Genomic DNA, 12,315 nt, shown 5'->3' on the forward strand with positions numbered 1-12,315 from the left:
GTGGACATATTGATGACAAATCCTGATTCTTTTTGCAGAGCTATCAGTAATTATAAAAGTTTTTTTCAGTGGGTCACAGTCAGGATGCTGACTGAAGAAGGACATTTTAACGACATAAAAGTTCATTTTTGCCTTTTTGTAAAAAGCATATTGCACATTAACATCTCACTCAAGCAGGTCATTATTAAGCATTCCCATATGACATTTTAAGATATGCTTGTATGTCTCTCAGTGAAATAAATATCAGCTGCCCTTGTTTGTCACGTTTGTCTGTTTGAAACTTGAAATTCTGTTTTTAGTCTCCTGTCCTCTTTCTCTTTCCGTCTCGCTCTACTGTATTCTCATCCTTTAAATCTTTCTTCTGTTCATCTCCTACAGTGTCTTTCTTTTCCATTTTAACTGTTTTTTCACCCTTACCTCCTGCCTTTCTTCCTTTCTTTCTCTTCATGGTGCGGATGTTCTCCAGATCCATGTCAGATTGAATTGGTCATTATCTGCTTTTATCCCCTGAGGGCAGGCATTCAGGTTTCCCGTGGTTATATCATTGTGTGTATGTGTGTGTGTGTGCGTGCGTGCGTGTGTGTGTGTGTGAGAGAGAGAGAGAGAGAGAGGGGCGCATATCTGCTTCAATAATTCAGAGGGTTTTTGTGTTGTTTGTGTTGCTATTGAGTGTTTGTGGGGAAACAGAGGGAGAAAGAGAAGAAAGAATGAGAGAGACACAAAGGTTGAGGCATGAGAAAAGAAAGATGGATGAAAACATGAGGTTGACAGAGTCAGTGGTTGGTAGGTCTCCATAAAATGAGTGCAGCTGGATTGTCCTGATGTCCTGACACCTGTAACACGTGTTATTTTCAAATATTAAAAATGCAGGACATTCAACAATTCCATTACACCTTCAACACATCCAAAAAAAAGCCTTTAGAAATGAGTAACAGTTTATTTTAGCATTATATTCATCATATGATTCTATTTTATCTTAATCGTCTATAAATATTAGCATTGCTGTCTAAAAGCGTTGCTTATAATTGTATCCTTGTATCTCTGCCTCTCACTGAATACCAACTGGTGAGTTTCAGCACCATGGGCAGCTCCATGTTGTTTGCTGGCTCTGACTGAAGAAACATTTAGACGCTTCTTCTTTCTATATTACATCTACTTCATTATCTGCATAGTGTTAGTCTGGAGAATTTATAACGAGCAGCCTCTGTTTAGTTTGACAATGAGGCAATCACAAAAATATGTGATCCAATTGCATCTCTCACTGAGATCTTATTTGTGTAATTTGGAGCTCTCTCTCTCCCTCCCTCGCTTTCTGTGTGTGTGTGTGTGTGTGTGTGTGTGTGTGTGTGTGTGTGTGTGTGTGTGTGTGTGTGTGTGTGTGTGTGTGTGTGTGTGTGTGTGTGTGTGTGTATGGTTTGCTGACTCTGCAAACTGTGTTTGTGTCAGAGGTAAATTGCTCCAGCTCCCTTTGGTGTGGGAAGCAGCACACAGAAGATAAAATATTCAAAGCTGCTGTCCTGTGTGTGTGCACATGTACGTGCCTGTGTGCAGCGTGCACTGCTTTGTTTGTGGCAGAGGGGTTGCTTGAATCAACTCTATAAAGGCAGCTCTGATTTTAGTTTCAAAGCTCCAGTGCACATATGCGGACAAACACACACACACATCAGTACAGTGGCCATTTTCTGGTTGTGCCTGACTTGTGAATCTCTTCATCAGTGAGAGTCCAACAGAGATATTAAGGGTTTTGATTACAGTACAGAATCTCATAATGCAGAAAAGTATTATTATAATTATTATAATTATAAAAAGCATGACAATGTTCAATAAATGGACAAAAAGCAAGACAAAAAACCATTTTCATACTTTATTTTTATTTTATTTCATTGAAGAACCTCTGATTTTGTTGTGCCAAAAAATGTAAATGAGTTAACACTCATATTCTCAGCACACTGTCTCTAACTATATGAAAAAAAGAAATGGCTGGCAATAGCTAAATGGTGTACACATACATTCTGTATGTATGGACATCTGTCATTTCTCATGTAAATGATGAACGCAACAGTCTGTGCTGATGTGGTTCATCTCCGATCAAAATACTCTGCACTGGATTCACTAGCTATAAAACATGGATGAGAAGACGACAAAGCTGAAACTGCCATATGGAGAGAAACAGGGAAGCCAACATGGAAAACATAGAAAGAGACACAACTCACAAACACATGCATAAATATTCTACCTACGTTTTAGCATACACATGCAACCATGCATGGTTAGTAGACAAGAAAAAGCTTTTGTGCTTGGAACGTACAATGCACCTGAGAAGAGTAAAGACTGAAAAGGACCGTCTCTGGGAGATCAGTTTTCGACTGCCTTTGTGTTATGATACTATGAGACCATAATTGGCTTATATGACAAAATGTCAAGCTTCGGGCTGATAATTAGCTTGATAAGGTTGAGTTGTTTCGATTTAACAAACTCTAGCCATCACAATTTGGATGCAATGGTAGGTGTTAATGTTATTTCCAACGTTAGCTAGCGTAATTGTTGTTCTAAATTCTCCCTGTATAACGTTATAGATGTTAAGGCTCAGAAACTAATTTGTTTAATGTTACTAACGTTACCATTTTTAACTTAATTAATGTTTGCCCCTGATGGTTCCTTTTTCTTTATATTAACAAGGCCAATCCTGCTATTACCCCAACGAAATTAAACAATCTGCTTCTGGATTTGTTTTGCAACATGAGGCTAATTCATGAGACAACGCACGTAGACATTTAGCTAAAATGATCCTAGGTTGCTTATGATGTAGTTAAACAGCGCACTCATTATAGTAGCCTAATTATGTCACCTGAGAAGGGGGCAAATGCCAAACTCAACTGAAAATGAGAAGAATAGGAATCAGTTTGTGACAGTTTCTCTTTTACTTGTAGTGATTGTGAAATCAATTTATAAACATCATATCTAAGTGCTGTCTTTTAATTAACCAGACAGCAGTTGCAATAGCCATAGCACCAAGCTGCATCTTTGTCACCTTTTTCACCCCTGATGAGTTTGTACCCTAGCTGTTATCACAACCCCCTCTCCCAGTGACTCAAATGAGCCTCTAATTAAAGCTGTAAATCAAAATGTAATTCCTTTAAGACTCTCTCCTCTCCTCTCCTCTCCTCTCCTTTGCTTTGCAAGGACACAGCACAAAACTGCAACAATAAAGATGTTACCCCACTATGTTTGACCTGTAATTCTAGTGCACTGTATCTATCAGAGGTGTCAGTCTGCTTTATTTAGATACGTTTCACTTCCTGTCATGGGTTTACATGAAATTCATCACCTTGTCATTGTTATTCCAGGTTACCAGTGGAGTTGGGACATTTTTGTCAACATCCTCTTTGTCTTTGTGGTCTTCTGGGTTGTTCGATGGCTTGGTAAATTTTCTTGCCTCACAGTGAAAGCTCTCCTCTGGCCTGACATTATCAGGCTTTTACTGTGAAGGATCTACAGCTTCCAGTAGCCTCTAAAACACCAACGTTGTTGACTGCTAACTCGTTGGTGCATACAAAAACCTCCTAGTGAAAATGTGGACATAATTGGGTTTTTTTTTTGTCAGTGAATCCGTTTTTAATATTTCAGGGAAGAATTGTAAAAGAAGCCTCAGCCACACTGAGCTGATTAGGCCAGGAGCTGCAGGCAACAGGCACTTATTGCTGTTCAGGCAAACATCGACCTCCATCATGTCAATTAACTGACTAAGTCTACTGTGCTGTTTCTGTTTCTGTTGGAAAATGACTGGTGCTGTGACGGTTTGACCGCCAGGTCAGTTCTCGTCGCTCTCCACTTTCAGTTGAAGAAATCTTTTTTGACAAATGTGGATTGAATTGATATTTATGTCTATATATCTATATTCCTATATACCTCTATACCTGTATATCTATCTATCTATCTATCTATCTATCTATCTATCTATCTATCTATCTATCGACACACACGCACACATTAACTAATTTGTCCTATTAGTTTTTACTCTGGAGTCACATCACACATCAGTACCTTAGGAGGCTGAACCTTGGCTTCTACTGATGTTCAGGTTTAAGTTTTGCTGACTGTTTTTCTCTCCTTTCCTCTTTTTGAATTTCTGCTCATTGATTTCACCATCATTGTTTTTACTATCTCAGTGGCCAGGTAGTGCAGCATACTAAAAGACTTTGTTAAGAATCCTTTTGAAGCTACTGTAATTTCTGGGTTTGCTGAGGTTATAATGGTGCTATAAAACTGAATCAGATACTGTTTAGCACTTTGATGTCAGTGGATCTACAGCAGATAAAGTGTCTCATCAAAGCTCCACCGCACAACAAAGTGCTGTAACAAAGCAACATTTTGGAAAAGAGTCACAGGCCGCACAATGCATCATTATTCTTCCTCAGTAACTTGTCAATTCATGATCACTCTGCGTATTATATCAGGCTTGTTATTCTGTCTCACATAGATAATATGCAGATTTATAATGCAGAATATAATGATGTTTTTCTAGTATCCAAAAATAACATAGACGCTGTAAGAGAGACAGACTTGCGGGGTAAAGTGTATCATATCCTTCTAGCACAGTGGATATGACTGTATATTTTACATATGTTAGACATACAGGTATGGTATAGAAGCTGGAAGACTAATCGGTAAGAGGTGACTTTGCACTGCGATAAGCTCAGTTTTTCTCGTTTCCAGAAAGACTTATTTAAAGATAATATTTTCTCGCTTGCTTGAGGCGATTGAAAAAAAAGAGAGAGAGAGAGACATTGAGGGGACAGAAGGGAACATGGTAACATGTTGGTTCATTTTTTGAAAGGCGCTGAGTTTTGAAAGTGAAATCTCTATTTACTACGATCTGTTAAGATAAGATAATTGGTACAAATAAATAATCCAAATCCTCTGTTTCAAGAGAGCCAATAAATCCACATATAGTCACTGAGATGAAGAGAGTCAACTGGGACTTCATTGAATCAGTGTTATATGATAAATATACATATTGTAAAGAAGACTATGGCTTGTCCTTATAGGGCATCATGTAAATAATCTCTGTACTGTACAAGTAAACAAAAGAGGAAGTATCTCCAGCTGTTGATAATGACATACATGATTAACTATTGATTTCTGTTGCCATCACTTCATGCAATTTTAATGTCAATACTGTAAATTACTTCCTGCAAATGATTTCCTCTTTTTTTCCCCCCACACTCAGTCTATTAATGAACTTCATAGTCTACTCTTACTGCTATGTACTTTTTATGTGCTCTTGGCCAGATTTGAAGAGTAAAAAAATAATAACAGACAGAATTTAAGTCACATCAATAATGATGCATGGCTAATTGCAGGAACTGACAGCATCTGGATGTTGTGCTCATTCACATTTGTATGAATCCTGCTGTAGCCATGATAATGAGGGGTGTGTGAGTGTGGAGACGAGGCAGCCGCCACAAAGCGTGGCTTTGAGCAAAGAGGGAATGAAAGTGATGGAGTGAAGTGAATCGAAGGAAAGGAGAAATGAGCAGGACTGTCTGTAGTGTCCCGCTTGTCTTCCTGTTGCATCATTACCATGGTGGAGTCTTTTCTTTCCCTTCTCTGCACCCCACCCTCCCTCTTCCCTTTCCCTGCCCTTTCTTTTACCTCTTTTTGTTTTACTGCCATGTTTTCTTTAAAGTATGTTTTCCTTTTTCTTCCTCTCATGTTATCACCCCCCTTCACCTCTTCTCTTATTCTCTCTTTCACTTTCTCACTGACTGACTCTACTTTATTGAAACTGTGACAGAAGGCATAATGGAATGTATTTGACCGTGAAGCACCATGTTAAAGCCCTATTTGCAGCTAGAACAGAATCACACCCACGTGTGTGTGTGTGTGCGTGTGTGTGTCTATAAAAGTCTAGATTGTGAAATTTAAATGCCTCTGCTAAGGTCAGCAGAAAAGCAAAGCAAAGCAGAATTAATTTAAAAAATAAGCATGAAACCCATCCAGGTCCACTGTGTGATGGTACACATTAAGTCAATGGCTCATTTTGTGCTCACTACAGAGAACTGCTGGGTTTTCAAGAGGCTTTTTCCTAATTATAGCAATAGTTTTGGCTGGTTGATCAAGTTTAGAGTCAAATACTAGATGAAAATGCAAACAGTTTTTGGTCTGATTTGACCTGACCTGCGGACTGACCACAGGTTTTAAAATAGAGAAATTGGGGCAGTAAATAGCATAGCAGCTCTGTCCTGTGTTGACACACATACATACATTTAAAATTAGAAATTTTAAATGTATGTCACTCATTTCTTTTGAGTGTGCATACTGGTGTGTGTGTGTGTGTGTGTGTGTGTGTGTGTGTGTGTGTGTGTGTGTGTGTGTGTGTGTGTGTGTGTGTGTGTGTGTGTGTGTGTGTGTGTGTGTGTGTGTGTGTGTGTGTATGTGTCTCCTCTGGGCTGGCAGACAGTGCAGTACACTGATAAGCAGGGTAGAGCCTATTAGCTGTTTGGCCTGCAGCCTGAATGTCACTGGTGATTTTCTGTCTCTGGTCAGAAGCCACATCCTCAGCTATCAGAGAGCCAGTGGGACATGGGATGTTTTCCGTTGCGTGATTTCTGTTATTTCTTCATTCATTAACCTCGACCTCCACAGGCCTCATTTCTTGTCATCTTCTCTCCTCTCATTCAGTCTTTTCTGCCTTGTTGTGTGTTTGTGTTTGCCTCCAGCATGCTGCAATCTTGACCAATCCTCTGTCATCTAGAGAGGAAAAGCAGCATTCATTGTCTTATCTACATTTTGACAAGAGAACTCCAGAGATTATAGCTTTAGAAGCTTTTCTCTTCTCTGCTCTGCTATGCTCTTCTCTTCAAAGTCACAATCACAATGCCATTTTATTTGTCTGTAAATGCCTGATATTGCTGTCACCATAGCAACAGTCAAAATCATTTACTTTTATTTATTTTATTGTGCGATTTAGTTTTTTTACTATGATCTCTGGATTTTTTTCATCTGTACTAGTTTTCAAACTTGTCAGAGACACGTAGCTAGTGATCACACATGCTCATGTTCATCAGCTAATGAACGTGTGTCTGAAACAGGAAGCTCAGCAGCAACATTTTTATGTGCATGCTGCATAACTGCTAGCATCACAAAAAATAACCTTCCAAAACAGTTTTCCTAGTTTGGGTCATTTTCAAGCATGGCTGCATCTATTATTTTATTGTAAACATATCCAATAACTCTTATTTTGTTTTCTTTGACAGTCCAAAATCCTGAGGTATTCAGTTTACTATCACAGAAGACTAAGAAAAACAGCAAGCACTCATATATGGAGCTAGAACCAGTGGATTCTTTTGGCATTTTTCCTTTAGAAAATGATGTAAAGTATTATTTATTCATCACAACTGTTGCTGATTAATTTAAGATCCACTAATTGATTAATCAACTGATTGTTTCATCTCTGCATTAGTGTATATGGAAAAGATGGACGTTTGCACAAGCACAAGTGATCTTTTTATGGGGGTTATAAGTTAACTTTCTGGATATTCCTAATTATTCTTTTTATTTTATTATTATTTTTTAAATTAAAAAAGTCAGCCCAAACCAACAGCTGGTGTTTGTTGATTAGTAATTGTGGCCTCCGGTGTATCCCTTTTAAGAAAAACATGTCATTCACAGACGTTTGTCATTCATTATCTATAAAATGCAGCCAGTATCTCACTAAACAGAATAATTTGTTCTGATAAATGCAATGGAAAGAATAAATAGAGTAAAAATATAAAATGCTGTCAAATTCAATTACTATACTATCAGCCTTCTGATTACCTCATGTCAGCTCTATAATTATGGTGATCACCACTGCTGTGATGATGATGATGGTTGTGTTTTTGATTACTCTGTTTATTGACTGAACCCCAGTCTCAGATTCATCCTCTCTGCCAGCTCCCTCTGCACTTGACTCATTCTGTCCAAAATTAACATCAAAGTCCAGAGGAGAAAAGGATGAGCTTTAACAAAACCACTCCTGTTCCAAAAAGGGTGTGTGTGTGTGTTTGTGTGCTCTTGACAGATTTGTGAGATATGAGTTAAGGTAATGATCAGCATTTTGGGAAAATAATGTATTTTCTTTCTTTGTGAAAGTGAAATATTAAAATCCATATTAGCCCCAAAGTCTGTACAGTAAGTATTGGTTTTGTAATGTTTACTGTATATTCTTAAGGGAAGTCTCCGACATTTGGGGGAAATTTGTTCATTTGCTTTCTTGTTGAGAGTTGGATGAAAAGATCAATACTTCTCTTTTGCCTGTGAGTAAACTCCAGACTTGGAACTGTGAGGTGCTTAGCTTAGCTTAGCATAAAGACTTGAAGCAGGAGGAAACAGCTAGCAACTGTGTCTCTGTGAAAGTTCAAAGTTATGCCTAAAATATGTCTAGTTACAGCACAAACTCCCTCTAATTTCCTCAGTTTTACATTTTTCCGTTAGCAAAAGTGGTGCAGGTATTCAAAGGAGCTGTTATGTGTATTTTCTAACTTTGCACAGAGTAAGGCAAGTTGTTTCCCCTTGCCTCCAGTCCTTATGCTAAGAGCTAAGAGCTAACAGCCTCCCGACCCCAGCTTCATACTTGGTGTAACACACATGTGAGCAGTATACTATCAGTCTTTTCATCTAACTCTCAAAAAGAAAGCAAAAAAAGTGTATTTTTCCAAAACTCTTCCCTTAAAAATATCAAATAAATATTACAAAAACAAAAGCAATATTGCAGAAATGTTAGTTTCAATCATTTTTTTTTATCACTCAAAAATCAAAAAGACTCAAAGTCTTTACTTGGGATACGGTGATATATCTGTCAGCAAAAGGTTACCATTCAAAGAATGTCAGGGCGTGACTTCCCATCTTAATTTAGCAAGATTTCTTTCCCTGGACGTGCCTTTATCACCAAAGCGTTGAGGTTGAGTCATATAGCAGAACTTGATGAGGTGAAATCAAATGTGACTTAGAAAACCTTTATGTAACGGACATGTCTGAACAGTCCAAAAGGTTTAAATGCACTGCAAAATTTACATCATCCAGTGGAACCAATGAAGCTATTGAATTGGTCCTTCAACACAGTAGTGTAGCTTTTATTAAGCCCATATAGCGGCAGCATGCTTGAGAATGGGCAGTGCTAAATCGAAGCTGAAGCAGCAGCTAAAATAGCTTGTAAAGCTTTTGAAAATAGGGCCCACTCATTGATTTATATTTAGCAGTGATACAGGCTAGAACTTCATTGTCTGCTTTATGTCAGTGTAGGCACGCTTCATCAAAACAAGCATCATTCAAAATAAAGACGAAATGAGTTTTTCGTAATAAGCCAGTAAGAGTAAGAGGGAAGTGGTTATGTTTCCAGCACCAGGCTGTCCTAGGCAATACATATTCAGCATTTTACGCACACCTCTCCTTAATCTGAAGAACAAAGGTGACTGGTCTTGTTTATTTATTATTGATCAGGGTAAAATACCAGAGGTGCAATTGCTGCCTGTTAAGTCAGAGCAGAATAGATATGGCTACAGCAAATATCGATTTTTCTTTCTTTCTTCTCTGCGTGGAAAGCTTCTTATGATCATTAAAATGCAATGAGACCTCAATTTGTTTAATATTTGTAAGTGGTAGCTCTGTGTGTTTGCATTGTCTTTATCTTTATCCCCTTCTCTCTCTCTATTTACCTCACTGTCTTTTTATTTATCGGAGGGTTTTTCCTGGTACCAATAATCTGTGCAGCTTTGAGCAGATACAGAGCTGTGAGAAAGACACTTACGAACAAATCTCGTGTGTATTTACTTGCAAGAGCATGTACATAAATACACAGTACACAGAAATCCACTGTTTTGTTTAACACAACTTATTTCACAGTCACAATAGGAAAAGAACAGGAGACTTGTTTGCAGCCACTACAGTTAAGAGTAATTTGCATATGACATCAGTAACATCTTGTGTCTGTGTAGATTTTGTCGTCTTTTTATCTTCGTTTGTTTAGAATATATTGTAATTACTGACTGTAGTGTCGGTAAATACAGTCCAACCAGTCACATCATCTTATGCTTGTATGGAAACACAGTGTCACAATTTGCTGTGTTTCAGGGTAGTAGTCAGTGGCTTAGCCAGTTGTCAGGAGCTTGGATGATTCATGAATTGTTTCTTATTCTTTAAGCAATAATGCAAAGTATTTCCTAGCTCTAGCCTTCCAGATGTGATTGTGATTTTATTGTTGTGTATTTAGGTTTTGGACTGTTGGACAAAACAATTTGAAAATGTCGCCTTGGGCTGTTGTAATGGACATTTTTAGTGTTTAGTTTATTTTAGTGTATTTGTTATAAGTTGTTAGTCAAAGGATTAATAGAGGAAGTAACCATCAAATTAATCAATACTGGAAACATGTTAGCTGGAGCCCCACTGTTTACACCTCATTAAAGTTTTTATACTTGCTGCACTAGCAGTTATTTGTTTCGTAAGAAAAGAAGGAAGGACTGATTAATATCAAGCATAGGAAACAGTGTAACATTTGTCAGTAGTGTCAGTTTGTCAGTTTTTGTTTTTAACTTTTTACTTTTGTGTGCAGAGTGACATTCAAATGAAAGTGCTGTTTGCCGTAAACAGAGGCACAGGGGTTATTTCATATAGCTGTTAATGGTTAAGATGTCTGTGAATTTCCTACTTGGCAGTCTTTAACGGAAAGTGTCATTTTTTTAATTGATAAGCCCACTGGCTGTCAGTCTCAGCGGTGGCTTTTAGTGTGCGTTATTATTCACATCAGCTCTATAAAAAACCATCAGCTGCAGCATCCTGTGCCTCACACAGCCTCATCCGAGATGAATCAGTATTTACAGCACAGCTTCTGCAAAAGGTTATCAAAGGTTATCCTCTGTTGCCCCAAGAGGATCATTGGAGTGTAGGTACAACAGTAGAAGAACGTGTGAGGCCCTCAACATTTGAATCTAGGGAGATTCATTAAAAGGCTTCAAGCATGTATTTAAAACTAGTGTCCCTGTACAAGTCTTTGGTTCTGAATTTACATTCCCTCAAATTGAAGTGTCAAATGCAACAAACTGCTATATGGAAAATGAAAAGCCAGCTTCACCAATAAATGACTCCAGTGACTGAGTTAAATGTGTTCAACAAGCCACTCCAATCCAGCTGAAGGAGTTTTGCTTTGGTGATGTGTGTCATAAAAAAAGACTTCTCTGCTGCCTGGCTGAAAGGAAAACCTGACACAGACTGACATACTGATTCAGATCTGAGCAGTGAAAAGAAAATACATTTTCACTCCCAGCGTCATCAACAATTGCAATTGCATTTTGCAGCCAGGGAAAGGTTTCACATTGTGAAGTCAAACTGATTTTTTCTATACAGAGCGCTCTCTGTGACACTACAGAGCAGTGTTTAACAGACTACTGGCACTGTCTGGGTCCCCGATCATGTGGGGTGGAACCAGGCCTTTGTTAGACGATCAGACTAAAGATAACCCAGTGGGGAGAGGAAGGGGGGTATTCCCAAGTGGGCTCATTAGATCTCCTGTAGTGTTGCTTGAGAGACATTGGAAAAAACTGAAATGTTGTGGGATTTGATGTTATATGCTGTTTGGGTGACTGGAGAGTGTTTGGGGGCAGCAGCATCACTACATGATATTCAGTGTCACGACTGGAAAAAAATGAAAATTGCATTGCAAACTGCTGGGCAATAATTCAATATTACTGTTAGTGGAATTGTATCATGCTAATGTCATATTGTGTAAAGCATTTAATAGATTTTGGCATCCAGCCAGTGATTGAGAGAAAGTTGTTCTAAAACGTTCACAAAGAGAAAAAAGGTTTTTGTTTTTATGTGTGAAGACTTTCATCTGGTGTTGATTAAGTTCAAGTTTATTACTTTATTGATCCCTCAAGCTGGGGAAAGTTATTCTCTGCATTTTACCCACACCAAGTGAACGAAACACACAAGCATTCACATGCACCAGAGACGCTGGGGCGGGGGGCTGTCTAGTGAGGTGCCTGGGGAGCTGGGGTGGATCGGTGCCTTGCTCACATCACAAGCATATATATAAATATATATATGTAAATATAATGTTCTGTTCTCACAGTAGCGCTGTATCAGCAGAGGTATCAGAATGTTGCTAAACTAAACTTTTCAAAAGTGTGATTATTAAGGGCTTCTCCATCAATACTTTGACCACACATGTGGACCACACATTCTTGAACTTAAAACCCGCCTGAAATGAAATAATCATGTCCACAACTCTTCTGGGCTTTTGTTTAGTCATTATTAAATAATACATATCAGAGGTAG

The sequence above is a fragment of the Toxotes jaculatrix genome, chromosome 10, assembly GCF_017976425.1.
Source record: "Toxotes jaculatrix isolate fToxJac2 chromosome 10, fToxJac2.pri, whole genome shotgun sequence".
Lineage (NCBI taxonomy): Eukaryota > Metazoa > Chordata > Actinopteri > Toxotidae > Toxotes > Toxotes jaculatrix.